This window comes from Chrysemys picta, chromosome 8 (assembly GCF_011386835.1).
Source record: "Chrysemys picta bellii isolate R12L10 chromosome 8, ASM1138683v2, whole genome shotgun sequence".
Classification (NCBI taxonomy): domain Eukaryota; kingdom Metazoa; phylum Chordata; order Testudines; family Emydidae; genus Chrysemys; species Chrysemys picta.
The window spans coordinates 68,165,699-68,185,339 of NC_088798.1; the positions used below are offsets into that span (position 1 = coordinate 68,165,699).

The following is a 19,641-nucleotide window of genomic DNA, read 5'->3' on the forward strand; positions in this document are numbered from 1 at the left end:
GGAAACTAGTCCCAGAGGAAGAGCAAGGGGGTGGCTGAGAGGAATGCACAAATACAGGGGGCTGGAGCACCATATATCCGAGCTGTGTTGTGCAGATTCCAGCCCGTGGCCGTAAAGCTGCTGTGGGAGGGGGAATCTGTGTGGAGAGGGAGCCTACCCCTGCTCTGTTCTGCAGCAGTGCAATTCAAGGGGCTGCTGTTGGAAGCTGTGTGCCTCTTCCTGCACTACAGCTCTGGAGCTCAAAACAGCTGGGGGCAGGGGCTCAGAATACAGCAATTCCTGCAGATCCTGGGACAGCCACAGGCTTCCCCCACTCATACCACCAGCCTGCAGTGGGGGGCTGGGTTCAGCTTCTATCCTTCCTCCTCCCTGCCCGGGCTCTCACTCTTCCCCCCCTGGGATTTCCTGGTGATCCCATTGAGCTGGAGCATTAGGCTGACAGTGATGATGGAGTAGGAATGAGAAACATCCCCCCACTGCTGGCTCAGGGACTTCCCAGCTTGCAAACCAGAGGAAATCCAGATGGCATCACATCTGTGCTCTCCACCTGACTGTCAGGTCCCACAAGCTAAGCAGTGTGGGGTCTGCTCCCCCACAGCTGGGAGGGCCCCCTGGACATGGCAGAAAATGCTGCTGCTAAAACAGGTGGCTCTCCCTTCTGTGGTTGGTTCTGAGCCAGTGCCCAAGCTGGGTCTAGGGGGTGTAGTGTTGCTTTTCAGGTGACTTAACCCTGCCATCCTGCTCCCTTGTGGTTACTAAAGAGCAGAGAACATCTGGAGAACCAGCCTCCTTCTCCAGCACTGTGAGTAGCAGTTGCAGTGTAGTTGGGAAGACTGGGCTGGTAACTGCTACGCAGTCACAGGGCAGAGGGGAGAAGCGAGGGGAACAGGATTTGCCGAAGGGGTGTGTGGACAGGATGTAAAGCCACAGGCTCTGGTGAAGTGGTGTGTGCAGAGGGAAGCATCAGGAAAGGCTTTCCCTCCTCCCCCATGCATGGCATTGTGTGCGTGGCAAATTCCCCCAGGCACAGCACACCTGCCCCACCCGCCAGTAGAGCTTCAGGGGAGTCAAGCAGGCATTCAGCCGAGCCACTGGGGCCCATTTCTGGGTGCTCAGGAAACAGGAGTTTTTGCAGCTCAATGTGGAGGGAACATGTTGTCTGGAGACAGAGCAGCCACTGGGAGACTGGTGCTGGCTAAGCCCTGCCTCTCTTGACCAATGTCTGAGCACTTGGAGCGGCCCTTGCACATCCTTGGACTCTTCTGAACACACTGGGCCCGAGCATCACATCTGTGATTGACTCCACGGAGGGGAGCTACTGGGATCTTGGACAGATCCAGCTTTGCAAATCCCTTGTGCATCCAGCCCCTAGATGTGTGATCAGATAACTGCTTGCTCTTGCCCAAGGCCTTAGTGTCCCTTCTAATGGCTGTGTGTGGCACCTGGCATCTCCCAGTGTGCACTGGCAACAGGAGGGGGCTGAGCTTGTTTCCATGGCCAGCATTTCTCCTCCTGCCACTGGGAAGAAGGTGCTGGTTGCTGTAGCCTCTCCTTCCCAGGTGGGTAATCAGTGGCAGGCGAGTGCTCCTCATCACTAACATCAGTGTAGTGCTTTGAAGGTTGAAGGGCACTGTAGAGATGCATGTTCTAATGGCCATGGAGTGACTATTGTACTTTGCAATGGCCACCCAGTTGTTTAACTAACTCCCACGTCTGGGTTCGGGTGGGCAGGCTTGTTTGGGGGTGACCCCCAGGCTCAGACTGAGGCCACAAGCTCTGGTTTCTTGTTCTTCTGAGGATTGCTCCTTCCTATAGCTTCTTGGTCACGGGTCACTTCTGCCAGGGTGCTCCTGGATGGGCAGGCCTCCAGTGGGCCAATGTAAATGGACAGTGTTCCAGGTCTGACCTCTGCACACCCTGCCCGACTGGCAGGTAGGCAGAGTGCCTCTTGTTTGGATGGTCCGGATTGCCATACTACAGGCTCACACTGCGCTCCTCCATGCCACCTCAGAGCTGACTGGGGCAGGTTTTGATGCCTGAAAAGTGAAGAAAATTCTTTCTCTTCACAAAGAATGTCAGAATCTGGAAGTTGTTTCCATTCCGTAGGAATCCAAACGGAACCGTTATTTTGGGGGTGGGGTTCTGACAATGGCTTACAGCAAAATTGCATTTACCAAAAATTTCTGTTTTGAGGAAATGAAATGTTCCAGTAACTATTTCAGTAACAGTTTCCTGAAAACAAAGACACTTTTTGAAAGTTGTTTGCAAAATACCTTGTCTTTTGAAGTTGCTTTTTTGGGGGGACCAGATCATTGGTCAGGGTCACCAGCGTGGTTAGATGTTGATAGATGTTTGGCTGTGTGTGTGTGTTCCCTCTGTGTGCTGCCTCATCCCTGTGCAGACAGCTGGCACGGCAGACCTCGAGCGAACCACCCAATGACCACAAGATATGTTAAGGGACGAAGGCACCCAGCCAGGTTTATTGTCAATGAAGTATGGTATTAGTATACCGCAGACTCTACCGGACCACTAATACATGTATGCCCATAACAATGGACGCAGCTTAGTGAACAGTGGGACTTTCCGTTCCTCCCTAGGCTAGACAAAGATACTTCCTCTGAGATGCATCTTTATATCCCAATACAAACAAGTTAGTACTGCCCCTCTGACATAGTTACTGCCCCTTGACGTGACTAGTTATCACCCATCACCTTGTACATGTTGGTTCAATCAAAACATCTCTATTATGTACTGTTATCCTGACCTTATCTTTTAGGAGGGGTCCATGTGTTCCTGTTATCCTTGGCAAATGTTTTTGTACCATCCTTGATATCGGGATGTGTTTGCATGAGTACTCTGTGCTTAGCACTGCTTAGGAATGTGCATTTCTGCTAAATCAGCCCTGCTCTTGCCAGATTCTCTGATTAGATCCTGCCTCATACCAGGCCTCTGATACAAGGGCTTATGTCTCAGGCTCTCTTCCTACTACAGGGGGGAAAGTATTTTGAGTAGCTTGAAGTCCCAGTGATTAGCACAAAGGTGGCTGATCCATGCTGCTTCTGGGAGTCCCTGGCAAGTCTACCCATCTTCCAAATGGTGGTGTCAGGAGGCTTACCTGGGCCTGGCTTGCCCCATGGAGCAACACAAGGGGGTTGTGCTTTGAATGTGTGGGCTGCTAATTGGCAGCCATTCATCTCTGGAAGCTAGGTGCTGTGTTGTCCTCGCCAGCTGCTGTACCTCTCCTTCTCTGGCACTCTCAAAGGCCTAATGGACCACCTCAAGAGCCAGACTGTAGGAGAGAGCCCACCCACTCACTCAGCTGGGAAGAGGACATGCTTTGCTTCCAGCATCATGGAATGAGGTTCGCCAGATGGGCATGTGCCTGCACTTCAGTAAGCTAGCTGCATTCTTCCCCCCCGTGAACGTGTGCACTCTGCTGTGTCGCATTTAATTCCTCTGAGGCCTGGAGTCTCGCCCTGGGCTGGGCAACAGCAAGGGGAGCAGCAGGGGTGCTCAGCCAGGCCATTCTGGTAGCACAGTGGTGATGTCAGCAGCGAGTGGGGCTGCAAATACACCCTGCAGAATTGGTGCTTTGTGTTTGCTTGTCCGTGTCTCTGGGTGATGTAGCCCAAAGCAGCTCCTGGGGTTTGCAATGTGACTGCTGCCTTTGTAGCATTGCCAGAGCGCCTCATTATAGAAAAGACACCCCCCCACACACACACACACACACACGGCCCGTTCATATGGCACTTCCTTCTAATTGGAATGATGGGAGGGCTGAGCCAGACGAGGCCTGTGTGCAGAATGTCGCTGCTGGAGACCGAACAGGAGTGCTTGAACATGCCTGGCACTGTGCAGATGAATCCATTGATGTGGCCTCTCTCGGCAGCACAGACTGCCAGCTAAACATGCCTGGTGGCCCTGGCTGTTGTTTAGTCCAGCAGCATTGCTGCCTGTGGAAAAGACCAGGACAGCAATAGCAGGTGTGACTCTGGGTTGGGATTGAGTGTTGTTGGCAAAGCTGTGTGCAAAGAGTCCTGCCATGCCAGAGTGCCCCAAACTCCCTGCCAGCATTTTGAGTGCGTTCTCTGCCTTTCCACTTCTCTGTCTGCCACAGTGAGCGGCTTAGAGCTTGGCCTCTGCGACATGCTCCTGGACAGGGATTAAATTTCAAAGCCTGGCATCTGTGCCGACTGGCAGAAGGTGCCACGCTCTGGGAGCATCGCAAGGGCACAGATCTGCCCCATAGTGTGCTGGAGGTAAAGTAGGACTAGGGGGCATAGACGCTACTTGGATGCCCCAGCGTTGTCCACATGACAGCTGCTGCCTGGAGAGATGAGCGTGAGGAGTGCTGATGGAGAAAGGGAGTCGGTAGGCTGCCAGCTGGAGGTGGAGTTCATTCAGCCATCTCTGTCCTCTCAGCACCTGGCTGCCTTGCCGTGGCCACAGGGGTTGCTCTGCCCGAATTGGGAAGGCTTCATCTGCTTGTGTTTGCTGTCGCTCTCCTCACATGGGGCTGAGATGTCACCGTGAAGGATCATTTGTTCACAGCACATGAAAGGCTCTTGCTCCCTCCTGAAATGGGGCTGCGGATTTGAAGGCGATTATTCCTAAAAGCCCAGATGTTGGTGAGCTGCATCCTGAGCCCTCGGTGTGCTGTGCACATATGGCTTCTCTTAATGCCCTCCAGGCTTTGCAGAAGGCTGGTTCGCTTTGTCAAACCACTTACACACACAGCTTTATGTTCCTACCTTTGTCCTGAGCTGCTCCCTCCTCCTCCAGCCCACCGAGTCCTGGTTGTTCACAGCTTCCTATCCAACCAGGCCCCTGAAGTCTACAGCTCCAGGCCCCTGAAGTCTACAGCTCCAACTCTCTGCACACAGTGCTGACAGAGACCAACCAGCAGAGGATCGGGGCCACTGTGAGCTTGAGCCCATTCTTGTCCTGTGTTTATATAACTGAAAGCAACAAGGCATCCCTGGGAGCTACAGAACCCCAGACCAAGGTTTATGAGTGTCAAAGGGAAGGGGCCTCCCATCTTGTAACGTTACACTAAGGTAGAGTGAGCTCTTCACCGGCCCAACCCCACTTTCCGTGGTGAGGTCAGCTAAACCTGCATCCCAGGTGTACCTGTAGCTAGGATATGGACTTTTCTGCATGACCTGGAGCAATGGTTCCTTTAATGGCAGAAGGCAACTGAGAAATTAAGACTGCTACTTTGATTGTCCCATATGGTACTCTGCGTGTCACCAACCCCAAGGTGAAGTGTTGTACAAACACTAGTGTTATGTCTCAAGCACCCTGTGGGGTAGATGAATATTATGTCATTAACAACAAAAAATGTTGATCATAGTTACAGGACAAAGGATTCTATCCCGAGAAGCAGGGGCTCTGGCAAAGATTTGGGGGTGGTGGTGTATAATCAACTGAACATAAGCTCCCAGTGTGACATTGTGGCCAAAAGAGCTAATGCAGTCCTGGGATGCATCAACAGAGGAACGTTGAGTAGGAGCAGAGAGGTTATTTTTCCTCTGTTTTGGGCTCTGGTGCTACTGTAGCTGGGAATCGTATGTCCAGTTCGGATTTCCACAATTCAAGAAGGATGTTGATAAATGTTGATAAATCAGAACTGGACACTGGATTCCCAGCAACAGTAGTACCAGAGAATGATTAAAGAGCCATGAGAATGATTAAAGGATTAGAAAACCTGCCTTGTAGTGATAGGCTCAAAGAGCTCAATCTGTATAGTTTATAGAGAAAGCTAAGGGGTGACTCGATCACAGTATACAAATGCCTACCTGGGGGACAAATATTAAATAACCGGCACTTCAGTCTAGCAGAAAAAGGTATAACAATCTGATGGCTGGAAGTTGAAGCTAGACAAATTCAGACTGGAAATGAGGCATAAATTTGTAATAGTAAGAGTAATTAACCACTGGAACAGTTTACCAAGGGTTGTGGTGGATTCTCCATCACTGACCATGCTTAAATCAGGACAGGATGTTTGTCTACAAGATCTGCTCTAGGAACTATTTTGGGCAGTTGTCTGGCCTGTGCAATACAGGAGCTCATACTAGATAATCGGAATGGTCCCTTCTGGCCTTGGAATCTATGAATCGGTGAATTATTCCACATTACAGGTTGGGAGGAAAGTGTCAATCACTCAGTATGAATCTGAACAAATCAGAGCTGGGAATAGAACGGGAGAGTCCTGACTTGTAGTCCCATGTTTCAACAACTAGACAGGCTGTGTTGCTATGTACGTACATCTCCTGCTTTGGGACATCCATCTCCAATTTCAGTGGAGGGAGATCAGATTTAAAAATGAGAAGCCTCGTTTTATTTTTCTGCTGCTCCTGATGTTCCCACGTCTCTCCTTTCTGCCCCAGCCATGTTCCTGGCTCCTCACCTCAGTCCTTATGCTAGTGTCTTCCACACCACTTGCTCCCTCTGTGCTGCCACACCTCTTCCCAGCTTTGAGATTCACTGTGGCCAGCGTGAAACCTAAGGGAGCAAAGAGCTGAAGCAGCTGTGTGTGTATAGTTATCAAATGCAATTTGCTAATAAATTCAGGTGGTTCCTCAGGTGCCCCTCCCCCTTCTCCCAATGTTATCTTTTGCGAGTAAATATCAGTTTGGATATCACCTTGTTGCATTTCTCACCCTGTGCATTTCTCTGGTCCTTGCTTATGATGTGGCACCCGTGGCCAATAAGAAGTAACTTCACATTCATATGCCTATTAACGCCCATCCTCGTTGTAGCTCTGGCTTGCTGGTGGAGGCAAAAGAGGTCACAGAACACTTTCCATTATAAGCTTCTGTTTTCAGAGGACTCCTAACTTTCCAAAACATTATTTATCTGAGATGAAATTTCTGTGCTTGTTCTCTGTCCTAAAGGCCTTTTCTTTGTTTAAAAATAACTTGGGAAATTTAGTGCAGCCTCTGGAGTTTATGGAGCGCAAAAGGTAACCTCTTCTTATTTTCTAAGTTCTAACATGGTTGCGTGCAGGTTTTCTGGGCCATGGGGGCAGAGGAAGAGGCATACGTAGGCCTGCAAGCAGGTGATGCTGCTGGCTCCTCTGTAAGTTAATTCCTAGGATGACGGGGGGTCTGTGAGCAAGGATCCTCCTCTTTGGTCCATGCTGGTTAATGCACGGTTGGTGGAATATCTACCACCAGAATATCTACTGGTTAAGGGAGAGACACAGGCTTGCATATATAGCTGCAAATCTGATTGGATGGCCCTGCTGACCTACCTTGGTGTAACCATGTCCAGTTTGGGATTCAATGCAGCTTGAGCAAAGGTGGGATGGAATAGGCAGTGGTATGGCTGTGCTGCTCGCATCCACCCTGAAGTGGAGGAGACCTCCTGTTCCAAAGCTAAATCTGATTGTGCCCGTGGTGCATTGGAATTCGGGCCTGGGGTTGAGAGTGATGAAGTTTTATGAGTTCTGGTGCACAGCTCTCCTGGCTATGCTGCACTGCACAGTCCTAAGCCGGTTGTTTAAGTTCCTCTCCGCGATGGCTTTGGAGTCACCAAGATGATCTGCACTTGGTGATGTAATGGTCACGCTGCTGGCAGTAGTTTTAAGTGAGCTCCTGCTTCCATGGCTGCCATGGGACTATCCCATATGGTTGCAGGTTCAGCTCCTATAGCAGGTTGTGCATGAGGTAGGTATCAGGAACTGTACTACTGTCATGGCCTGATAATCTGCCACCTCTGCTCTGAGGTCAGGGCACCTTCTCCCTGTCTGCATGAGAGACCTGTTCAGATGGCTTTGTGAAGAGTGATGTTCTCCTGCTAGGTCGCTTGGAGGCTTTGACGGGGCTTTCCAACAATCTTTTATCCTCTATTACTGATTGTGTGGTCGCTAGAGGCCCTCTTCCCTGGCTCCATCCTCACCCTGAGTTACAGCACCCAGTATGTCTACACTACTGGATTATTCCGATTTTACAGAAACCGGTTTTTGGCAACAGATTATATAAAGTTGAATGTATGCGGCCACACTAAGCACATTAATTCGGCGGTGTGCATCCGTGTACCGGGGCTAGTGTCAATTTCTGGAGAGTTGCACTGTGGGTAGCTATCCCATAGTTCTTGCAGTCTCTGCCGCCCATTGGAATTTTGGATTGAGATCCCAATGCCTGATGGTGCCAAAAACATTGTCGCGGGTGGTTCTGGGTACATCCTCCCCCTCCCTCCGGGAAAGCAACGGCAGACAACCATTTCGCGCCTTTTTCCTGGGTGAACTGTGCAGATGCCATACTGCAGCAAGCATGGAGCCTGCTCAGCTCAAGACAGCAGTCATGAGCATTGTAAACACCTCGTGCGTTATCGTGCAGTTTATGCTGAACCAGAACCTGCAAAACCAGGCGACGAGGAGTAGGCTACGGCAGCGTGGCGACGAGAGTGATGAGGACATGGACATGGAATTCTATCAAACCGCGGGCCCCAGCGCTTTGGAGATCATGCTGTTAATGGGGCAGGTTATAGCCGTGGAACACCGATTCTGGGCCCAGGAAACAAGCAGACTGGTGGGACCGCATAGTGTTGCAGGTGTGGGACGATTCCCAATGGCTGCGAAGCTTCCACATGCGTAAGGGCACTTTCATGGAACTTTGTGACTTGCTTTTCCCTGCCCTGAAGCGCCAGAATACCAAGATGAGAGCAGCCCTCACACTTGAGAAGCGAGTGGCGATAGCCCTGTGGAAGCTTGCAATGCCAGACAGCTACCGGTCAGTTGGGAAATCAGTTTGGAGTGGGCAAATCTACTGTGGGGGCTGCTGTGATGCATGTAGCCAAAGCAATCACTGAGCTGCTGCTACCAAAGGTAGTGACTCTGGGAAATGTGCAGGTCATAGTGGATGGCTTTGCTGCAATGGGATTCCCAAACTATGGTGGGGCGATAGATGGAACCCATATCCCTATCTTGGCACCGGAGTACCAGGGCAGCCAGTACGTAAACCGCAAAGAGTACTTTTCAATGGTGCTGCAAGCCCTGGTGGATCACAAGGGACGTTTCACCAACATCAACGTGGGATGGCTGGGAAGGGTTCATGACATTCGCGTCTTCAGGAACACTACTCTGTTTAAATGGCTGCAGCAAGGAACTTACTTCCCAGACCAGAAAATAACAGTTGGGGATGTTGAAATGCCTATAGTTATCCTTGGGGACCCAGCCTACCCCTTAATGCCATGGCTCATGAAGCCATACACAGGCAGCCTGGACAGTAGTCAGGACCTGTTCAACTACAGGCTGAGCAAGTGCAGAATGGTGGTAGAATGTGCATTTGGACGTTTAAAAGGTTGCTGGCACACTTTACTGATTTGCTCAGACCTCAGCCAAACCAATATTCCCATTGTTATTGCTGCTTGCTGTGTGCTCCACAATCTCTGTGAGAGTAAGGGGGAGACCTTTATGGCGAATCGCCTGGCCGCTGATTACGCGCAGCCAGACACTAGGGCGATTAGAAGATCACACCAGGAAGCGCTGCGCATCAGAGAAGCTTTGAAAACCAGTTTCATGACTGACCAGGCTACTGTGTGAACATTCTGTTTTTCTCCTTGATGAAAACCCACCCCCTTGATTGACTCGTTCTCTGTAAGCAACCCACCCTCCCCCTTCGATTCCAGCTTGCTTTCAAAGGAAATAAAGTCACTATCGTTTAAAAATCATGTATTCTTTATTAATTGATTATAAAAAGAGGGAGAGAACTGACAAGGTAGCCCAGGTGGGGTTTGGGAGGAGGATAGGAGGGAAGGAAAAGGCCACTAAAAACATTCAAAGTAATGACAGCCTTTTGGTTGGGCTATCCACTGGGGTAGAGTGGGAGGGTGCACGGAGCCTTCCCCCCCCACACACGTTCTTACACATCTGGGTGAGGAGGCTATGGAACATGGTGAGGGGGGAGGGAGGTTATACTGCGGCTGCAGCGGCACTCTCTGCTCCTGCTGCCATTCCTGAAGCTCCACCAGACGCCGGAGCATGTCCGTTTGATCACGCAGCAGTCTCAGCGTTGCAGCCTGCCACCTCTCATCTCGAGCGTCCCTCATAGCCTCACGTTCACTGGCATCTTTCCTGTACTTTGCTACCGTATCCTTCCACTCATTCAGATGAGCTTTCATTGTGGGTGGATTCCATGATTTCTGAGAACATTTCGTCTTGCGTCCTCTTTTTCGATGCCTTATCTGAGATAGCCTTTGGGACGGAGGAGGGAGGCTTGAAAAATTTGCAGCTGTGGGAGGGAGGGGAAAAAAGGGAGAGAAATATTTTAAAAGATACATTTTACAGAACAATGCTTATACTCTTTCACGGTGAACAACACTATTCACATTACATAGCACATGTGATTTCGGTACAAGGTCGCATTTTGCATCTTAATATTGAGTGCCTGCAGCTTTGATGTTAGAGAGCACAGACCCAGGTCCGGGCAACAGAATTCGGCTTGCATGCGGCCATGGTAAGCCATTGTCTTTCGGCTTCTGCAGCTTTCCTACAAGCAGCGCCCTCCTTTCCCACATACCAAGCAAAGCCCGTTGAGTGCTGCGGTTTTCCTGTTTAATGTGCAGCAGCGGAAACCAAACTAACCCCCCCCCCCATCCAATTCTCTGGGATGATCGCTTTATCCCTCCCCCCACCACGTGGCTGGTATCAGGGAAGATTCCTCCCCCCCCTCCCCCCCCCCCCCGCGCTTGGCTAACTGCAGGGAAGGATTTCTTTTCAGCCACAGGCAAACAGCCCAGTAGGAACGGCCACCTCTGTTCCCTTAATTAAATTCCCGTATTTCAACCAGGTTACCATGAACGATATCACTCTCCTGAGGATTACACAGCAAGATAAAGAACGGATGTTGCTTGAATGCCAGCAAACACTGGGACCATACGCTGCCAGGCTTTATCATGCAGTGATACCAGATTACTTGCTACTAACATGGTGTGGTCAAGTGTCCTACCATGGAGGACGGAATAAGGCTGCACTGCCCAGAAACCCTCTGGAAAGACTTTTGGAGTACCTCTAGGAGAGCTTCATGGAGATGTCCCTGGAGGATTTCCGCTCCATCCCCAGACACGTTAACGGACTTTTCCAGTAGCTGTACTGGCCGCGAATGCATCCCAAGTCCTCAGGGCAAATTAATCATTTAAAAAAAGCTTGCTTTTAAACCATGTTTTATATTTACAAAGGTACACTCACCAGGGGTCCCTTCCATGGCTTCATGGTGTGGGATAATGCCTTGGAGGGTTGGGAGGGTACTTCAGTCAGGCTGAGAAAAGATGCTGGCTGTTGGGGAGAACGGAGCGCTGTGTGCTCTCCGCAAGCTCGTCGTCATCGTCCTCCTCCTTCCCTTCCCCATCCGCAGAATCCTCAGGCATGGCTGAGGTTACCCCCGCCTCGGAATCCATGGTCAGAGGTGGGGTAGTGGTGGCGGCCCCCCTCTAGAATTGCATGCAGCTCAGCATAGAAGCGGCATGTCTGCGGCTCTGACCCGGAGCGACCGTTTGCCTCCTTTGTTTTTTGATAGGCTTGTCTGAGCTCCTTAACTTTCACGCGGCACTGTAGTGAGTCCCTATTGTGGCCTCTCTCCATCATGCCCTTGGAGATTTTTTCAAATGTTTTGGCATTTTGTCTTTTGGAATGTAGTTCTGCTAGCACGGAATCTCTCCCCATATAGCGATCAGATCCAATACCTCCCGTACGGTCCATGCTGGTGCTCTTTTTCGATTCTCGGACTGCATGGTTAGCTGTGCTGATGAGCTCTGCATGGTCACCTGTGCTCTGCATGCTGGGCAAACAGGAAATGTAATTCAAAAGTTTGTGGGGCTTTTCCTGTCTACCTGGCCAGTGCATCCGAGTTCAGATTGCTGTCCAGAGAGGTCACAATGGTGCACTGTGGGATAGCTCCCGGAGACCAATACCGTCGAATTGCGGCCACACTAACCCTAATCCAAAATGGCAATACCGATTTCAGTGCTCCTCCCCTCATCAGGGGGGAGTACAGCTATCGATATTAAGAGCCCTTTATAGTGAAGTAAAGGGCTTAGTTGTGTGGACAGGTGCAGGGTTAATTCGGTTTAACGCTGCTAAATTCGAGATAAACTGCTAGTGTAGACCAGGCCTCAGGGATGGCCTATGACAGAGGAAGCAGAGGGGAGAAGGTGGTGGTACACACCAGGATGGAAGGCTGTTACTGAAGCAGGCAGACTGCACCATAGTGATCTTCCGCGCTGTATGCCATGACTGTGTGAGAGGCACAGGAGAGACTGAAACTGGTGGGGCCGTCGGAGCGACCTGTGGGCTGGGAATGCCAGTCTCTGGGGCTCTGTGTCTTCCCAGCACAGCATTCACTCAGGAAAAGGAGCGACCATTCAAATATTATAAAGATCCTTCTTAAAGCCAAGTATGGGGAACGATGTGGGCCAGATATGGTGGGAGGTGATGGATTCTTAGGGCAATGATCTGCCCCAATCCATGCTTGCATGTGCAACTGCTGTCAGAATCAAAGGCAGACTGTGGCCCTATAGGTCACACTGTCACATGTGCAGAAACCGCACAAGCAGCTTCTGTGCATAAGAACTGACTATGTTAAAATTCCCGGGACTTGGATTCTGGCAGGGTGGATTTGATATAAATCACTAAATCGAGTCTTCCTGACTAATCATGGATTTCTATATAAAAGTGCATTCTTGTTGGTTGTTATAACCTTAATACATATTCTTCACAACTCGTATGTAGGTTTCATTTTTAGAAGGTACATACTCTACATTTTTAAAGTGATTTATTTTGAAAACTTTTCTGATTAGTTTTACAGCTATATCAGAAAATGAATGATTGTTTGGTTATTTCATTTACCAAAGGTAGTTGAAGCAGATAGTTCATCTCCCAATGACTTCATAAATATCTCCAATTCAACAGGTTAATCGATATTCGGAGGATTTTCTTGCCATGCTGTATTAGGAGGAGAACATCACCAGACAGACATTTTAAATTGTTTTGTTTTAACTAAAACAACAACGTTATGTATTCTGGATATTTTTTTTCAACAGCAAACATACAATTTTTTAACAAAACAAGCATATGAATTTTTGAATTCTGTTAAACGTTCAACTTTTTTTAAATCTGGTTTGTTTTTGTTAAAATTGTTTAACTAAAATAGTTAAATGAAATATTAAAAAAAAAATCGACTGTCAGCCAGGTCAACATGAGAAACTTGAAAATATTGGCTTCTGCAGCTAACTCAGTCGTCTTCACCTTCATTTTCCTGTTTGTTCATAATCTGGAAAAGAAAAACAAGCATTCCTGCTTTTTCAGGTCCCAAACAATTTCTCAGTTTGGAATGAATTAGTCCAAAGGAAGAAAATATTCTTTCTACACCGGCAGAAGAAGCTACTGCTGTTAAAAGTGAGATTATCACTTCAGCAGTCTCTGAATCCAAGTGTTTAAGTGACTTCCACCAGTTCACTGGTGTGACTCTCTTTAAAACATCATCAGCAAACATATTTCTTGAATGGTTCTTATTCCCAAACTGGGTCTCTTTTTATGGCCTGCTGCCATTATAGGGTTTCCCTTCTAATGAGAGAATGGGATGGTAGATCTCAAATCAATGAAGGCTACACACAGAAAGACCTCAAGACTTCAGGAATATGCTGCTAAAACAGTTTCACTTTTGTTTCTACTGCCTGTCCCTCCCTTCTCACATTTATCTCCAGACTTCTTCTCTTTGTCCAGATCTATTGCACCTATAACAATCTTCTATTCACTGATCTTTTTGAAACTTTGCACTTTTAGAGAGACGTACACAAATTTGGAGAGGGATAATAGGGTTAAAGTCTGTTGTTTCTCACCTCTATCTAATCTATTTATCAACATTTTTGCTGTTAACCAGCATGTTACCTCTGGAGACAGAAATCCACAGTTTGAGAACTGCAAAACTAAGCATCTCTGATGGTATCTTCTAGTGTCTCATACTATAGAATTAGAATTTATAATCCCTATTCCAGGGGTCGGCAACCTTTCAGAAGTGGTGTGCTGAGTCTTCATTCATTCACTCTAATTTAAGGTTTCGCGTGCCAGTAATACATTTTAACATTTTTAGAAGGTCTCTTTCTATAAGTCTATAATATATAACTAAACTATTATTGTATATAAAGTAAATAAGGTTTTTAAAATGTTTAAGAAGCTTCATTTAAAATTAAATTAAAATGCAGAGCCCCCCGAACCGGTGGCCAGGACCTGGGCAGTGTGAGTGCCCCTGAAAATCAGCTTGCGTGCCGCCTTCGGCACGCGTGCTATAAGTTGCCTATCCCTGCCCTATTCCATGATGAGATATCTTTGAGCTATAATGTATCTTAATTAAAACTATCTTTAGATAGCTTTTTTTCCTCAAAAAGCATTTTATCAAAAAAAATCTGATTTTTTTTTTTTTGATCATTGATTTTTATCCACTCTGGATTCTGGCAGATCTAAAAGGAGGCAGGACTGGAGTTAGGGGATAATGAAGCTAAACCAGTGGGGAAAAAACATGGTGAAACAGAAGGCCTCTTCTCTGGTGGCTTTGTTTAATATTGCACTCATATTTTACAATGCTGGGCCACGATTCTAGCACTGCAAGGGGATAGCTTCAATGTTCACTAGCTGTCTGCCTTGCTACCTAAACTCTGGCTACTTTGATTTCAATTAAGAATTCTACTTTCAGGGGAAAACCCCTCTGTGATGCTTTCTTGGGATGCCCAGGACTGCCGCGCCTTGTTACCCCACTGTCTCCAGCAAGAGAGAGAGACAAATTTGCTGATGCTTAGCTGGGTCTTAGTTCCTTGATGCTACCAGCCTGTTAGCCACCCATCCCATAGACTCGTAGACTTTAAGGCTGGGAGGGACCATCATGATCATCTAGTCTGGCCTCCTGCACATTGCAGGCCACAGAACCTCACCCACCCGCTCCTGCAATAGAACCATAACCTCTGACTGAGTTACTGAACTCCTCAAATCATGATTTACCAATTTTCAGTTAGAGAATCCATCATTTACTCTCGTTCAAACCCCGCAAGTAACCCATGCTGCAGAGGAAGGTTGAACTGCCCCCTCCACCCCCCCGTTCCAAGTCTCTGCCAATATAACCTGGGGGGAAATTCCTTCCTGACCCCAAATATGGTGATCAGTTAGACCCTGAGCATGTGGTTGAGACCCAGTAGCCAGACATCTGGGAAAGAATTCTCTGCAGTAACTCAAACCCCTCTCCATCTAGTGTCCCATGACGGGCCATTGGAGATATTTGCTAGTAGCAGTCACAAATGGGCCATATGCCATTGTCCAAACAATCTCCTCAGGGTAATGCTAGCCCGCACTTTGCTTTGCAGTGGTCCTCGAGCCCCTGTCACTAGCTTCTTGCAGTGATATCAGGTAAGCTATCCCCAGGGGGAAAGCATACACACCAGCTTGTTTGATTCAACAGAGGATCAGTTCCTATGTAACATCATAGCACTGAAATGTATTTATAGTGAAAACAATCATCAGTTTATCAAAGGTTAAGATTTAAGAATTAGGAAGTAGGGGTATGGGAAACAGGTTACACACAGTACAAAACCAATAAACGCTTTTTAGAGATTAACCTTAACTTTCACAGGCTAACCATTTGTGTAAAGCAGTCTGATCTCATTCAATGCAGTGCTTCTATATCGTGATGCCAACTTTTCCCAACCTAGCGCTAAAAATTTCCCAAATCTGGTGAAAAATTCCCAGATAAAGTTTTTTATTTCAAAATCTCAAAGGAACGTAATCTGTGTGTTTTTAATAACTATATAATATATATTTTATCCAAATTATTCTTATTCGTTCAAGATATTTCACATTTATTATTTTTATATGTATAGACATGGGTTTTCAATTTTAAATTTACTTATACAGTAAATAAAATATTTAACACATGAGTAGGATTGAAATGATAGAAAACAATGTAATTTACACAAACTTCACTATTTTAAAAACAAAAGTATTAATAAGTACAGCTTGTGCCCTGCAGTGTACTGTACATCAGTTACTTTGAAAAAATAAAAAGTAAACATATGATTATAAAAGATAAAAAAGCAAACAGAACAAATAATACTCTTTTATATCATTTTCCTTATTATAATCTGAGTTTTATCCATTTTCTGACTCATGGTCTGAGTCGTCACTAGGAACATCATTACCATCATTAATATTTTTACTAGTTTTATCACTCATTTTTACTGTACATATTTTTACAATGTAAATACAAGTGCTTAATAGTAATTACAAAATTAGAACATTTCTCTTGCTTTGCTTTCAAAGCTGACCTTATAACTACACTAGAATTGAGTGTTTTCGTTGTCATACAGTTTCTTTTTATGGTTTTTGTCAGTTACCATGGAAAAAAATTCTTTCACATGCCGCATTTGAACGCGGTAATGTGAAAACCTTTTTAGCCAGGTCAGATATATTTGCAAACATGAATTGACCTGAATAATCTAAATTCATTAACTTTCAATTTTTCTACAAGTTCCTCAGTCTCAGTTTGCGCCAAAACATTGCTAATTATAGCAGTACATTTATCTTTCTTTAATGTTACAGCCTCAGCAATTTTGGAATCAGGGAAACATTTTTTAACTACTTCAGTCAAGTGTTCTACAGATTGAATACTGACGTGTTCAGAAAAGTAACAGGCCATTGTAATCTCTGCATTTTTAACATGCTCTTCAAATTTTTGTGCTCTTTTTAATTTCACTATCTTGTTTATCAATTTTCTTTGTATTAGATACTGTCTCAACCTTTTTTTTGTTTTTTACCATTAGCATGCTTATCTAACTTACTAGTACCTGGATTTTTACATCACAACATTTGCAATAAGCTAAAAAACTATTGCTTTCTACTTTCTGCAGCCAGTCTTTGTATTTACCTTCTTGAAGCCACAAGTCTTGAAAGGCTTTTTTGAAAGTAGATGGCTTCTCTTTTGGTGGAAGTTCATCCAAGTCTTCAATACTCTGTCGGGAGTGCTATCCCGTTGTTTTCGTTTCAACGTGGATGGATCTTTGTCTACTCCTGCAGTCCTCTTCCTCTTCTCACCATCCTTACCAGTCTCTTGATTCATTTTTTACATTAGATCTCTGAAATAATGGAATGCGATAATTAGTATTATGTATATTTCAATTTATATTTAAATCAAAGAAGGGAACATATTATATATTATTACCTAACACAGTAGGCAAAGATATTTAATATTTGCCTGGAGGAAGGTGCTGTTACAAATTTATGAACAGCCGAACGCTCTGGTCCACATTCTCTGTGCAATTGCAAGCACGAAATAAAATTTTTTTAGAGATTTAATGACAGATCAAGAAACTAATCATAATCAGTAAGTATTGCAATATATTTAATTATTGGAAGAAACCTTACCTAGAAGATAAATTTGGTAACCATCTCCTCATTACCCGCCAGCCAGCTGTTGCTGAGGTTGGTTTGTTGTGAGTGCATGTGCACACTGGTCACTTCACTTGTGCCGTCATGATATAGTACATTGAAGCACCACCAATAGGAGAGCAGCACAGCCTGATTATGAAAATCGTGACAGATATTCACCAATCGAAGAACGCATTTGGAGGGAAATTTAAAAGACGCACAAATATTTTACTTTTTATGAAAACTTCCCAGGATTTTTGAGATTTGGAAAGTCTTTTACTTTTTATGAAATTTTCCCAGGATGATTTAGGTTTTGAATGAAAATTCCCAATTTCCCAAGTTGAAACATTTTACTCAAAAATTCCCAGATTTTGGGAAATTTCTCAGGATATAGAAGCACTGATTCAATGTTCTCTTGCAGCATTTCCAACCAAGCTTGCTTGGGATCCTGTTTTCATGGATGTAATCATACTGCCTGATTATGTCCTCAGGTGCAAGCTGCTTGCTTGTATGTGTTATGATGCAGTCGCTAATTGCATAACATTGTTTTTCTGTAAGAAAAAAAAAAAACGAGGAGTCCGGTGGCACCTTAAAGACTAATAGATTTATTTGGGCATAAGCTTTCATGGGTAAAAAACCCACTTCTTCAGATGCATGGAGTGAAAATTACAGGATCCTGTCTTGTTAAAGCACAATTGGATGGAGTGCAGTGAATGGAGCAGCTGTTTGATATGTATTTATATCCACACGTTCAATGTGTGTTCACTGCACGCCATCCGATCTCCACAGCGAGCGAGACATTCTCCATCCAGCCCTGCAGAAAAAGCAGCATGTGACCTTGTAATTCAGCCCTGCTTTGCAATGCATATGCACAAGGACACAGAGTTCAGGCTGCCTGTGTATTTCCTGGGTTGGAGTGCTCCCGGTTGTATAGGTTTTGTATAGAGATTCCTGGTGGGTGGGGTTTTTAAGAGAAATTATAGAACAATGGAGCCCCATCCTGTGGAACTATCTGCTAGAGAGAAATGGAAAGAGTTTGTCCTGCAAGTTCGAGCACTTGGTGATGTAAGTGTAAGCGGGGGAATGGTCCCACTATTGCGGGGAACTTTCCTGGCTTCTGCAGTACCCTGGTGAAGTGGGCTAGCGAAAGGATCAGAGTCCTTGCTCCCAATTCCTTTACCCAGAGGCCTCCCTGCCCTCAAGGACTCCCCTTCCACTCTCCTGTCTGGCAGAGTCCTCGTAAACCCCGACAAGGCTGGGCCCAGGATTCCTGGGGGGCTCAACCCCCAACCCTGCTGTGGTCACCCAGGACAGGGACTAGGGTGTCCCCACTCCGGGGTACTTTCTCTGCACTGGGCACCTCCCTGACCCACTGATCATTTCATACAATTTAAAGCAAATACAAGTTGTTTAACAATTTATAAAAAGAATAAGGAAAAATGGGAAAGGTTAAAGGAAACACATCACCCCTCTCTGTGGCAGGGAACATCACAAACAGTGTCTCTTGGACATCAGGGCAGTTCACAGTCTGTTCCTTGTAGGTCCCAGGCCTCCTTCTCAGGCCCTGGCTGTGCTGCAGAGACGCTGCGGGTCGGACACTTGCTCTGGTGGTGGCCACACGCTCTCAGGCTCTAGGTAGCAGGATCCTTCTTCCCAGCATCGCCCCCGCCCCGTCAGGGTTATGATTCTCTCCCCCCCCCCCCCCCCTCAAGTCTGGCCTGCAGAGCCTCTTGGCAGAGGCGTCTCCCTGTGCTGGGCCCACTGCCCAGGGTTCCCCTCACTCTCCCCAGCTGCGCACCGCACCCAGCTCCAGACTGCTCCAGCCCCAGCTCCACACTGCCTCAGTACGGCTGCTGCTGCTCCTCTACCTTCAGCTCCCTGGGCTGCTTCTCTGGCCTCTCTGGCGCTGGTTGCTACAGCTCTGCTCCCAGGACAGGTCTGCTCTCTCTGGGCTGTGCTCTGGCTTTGGGGCTGCAGCTCTGCTTCCAGCAACTTAGCTCTGGCCCCTGCTCTCTCCTTAGCTCAGCCCCACTCTGTCTGACCCAGGCAATACCAGCTCACATGGAGGACGGGACCCTCCTGGCTTCCTGACTCCCTGATTAGCCTGCCCGCCCTGTCAGTCAGACCTTTTAGTGCTGGGAGCTAGCCAGCCAAAACACCCCCACTGAATGTTAGTAAGGGGGCAACAGTCCCCTTACACAAGGACTCCTGCAGTCTCCTGAAGTGCAACATCT

General features: G+C 46.9%; 1 protein-coding gene and 1 long non-coding RNA gene across 18 annotated transcripts in view; one reads left to right on the forward strand and one right to left on the reverse strand.

Annotated features, from left to right (window-relative positions):
• Positions 1-19,641, forward strand: part of NOS1AP (nitric oxide synthase 1 adaptor protein) — a 183,133-nt gene that overhangs the window by 15,049 nt on the left and 148,443 nt on the right. The window lies entirely within an intron of this gene.
• On the reverse strand, positions 13,171-19,037 carry LOC135973121 (uncharacterized). Of its 2 annotated transcripts, none has more exons than XR_010589817.1 (3): positions 18,875-19,037; positions 16,908-17,115; positions 13,171-13,271 (listed from the first exon to the last, which is right to left on the reverse strand). It is a non-coding gene; the product is annotated as an uncharacterized LOC135973121 (long non-coding RNA). The 2 variants fall into 2 exon arrangements; XR_010589816.1 differs by lacking the exon at positions 18,875-19,037 and adding an exon at positions 17,405-18,205.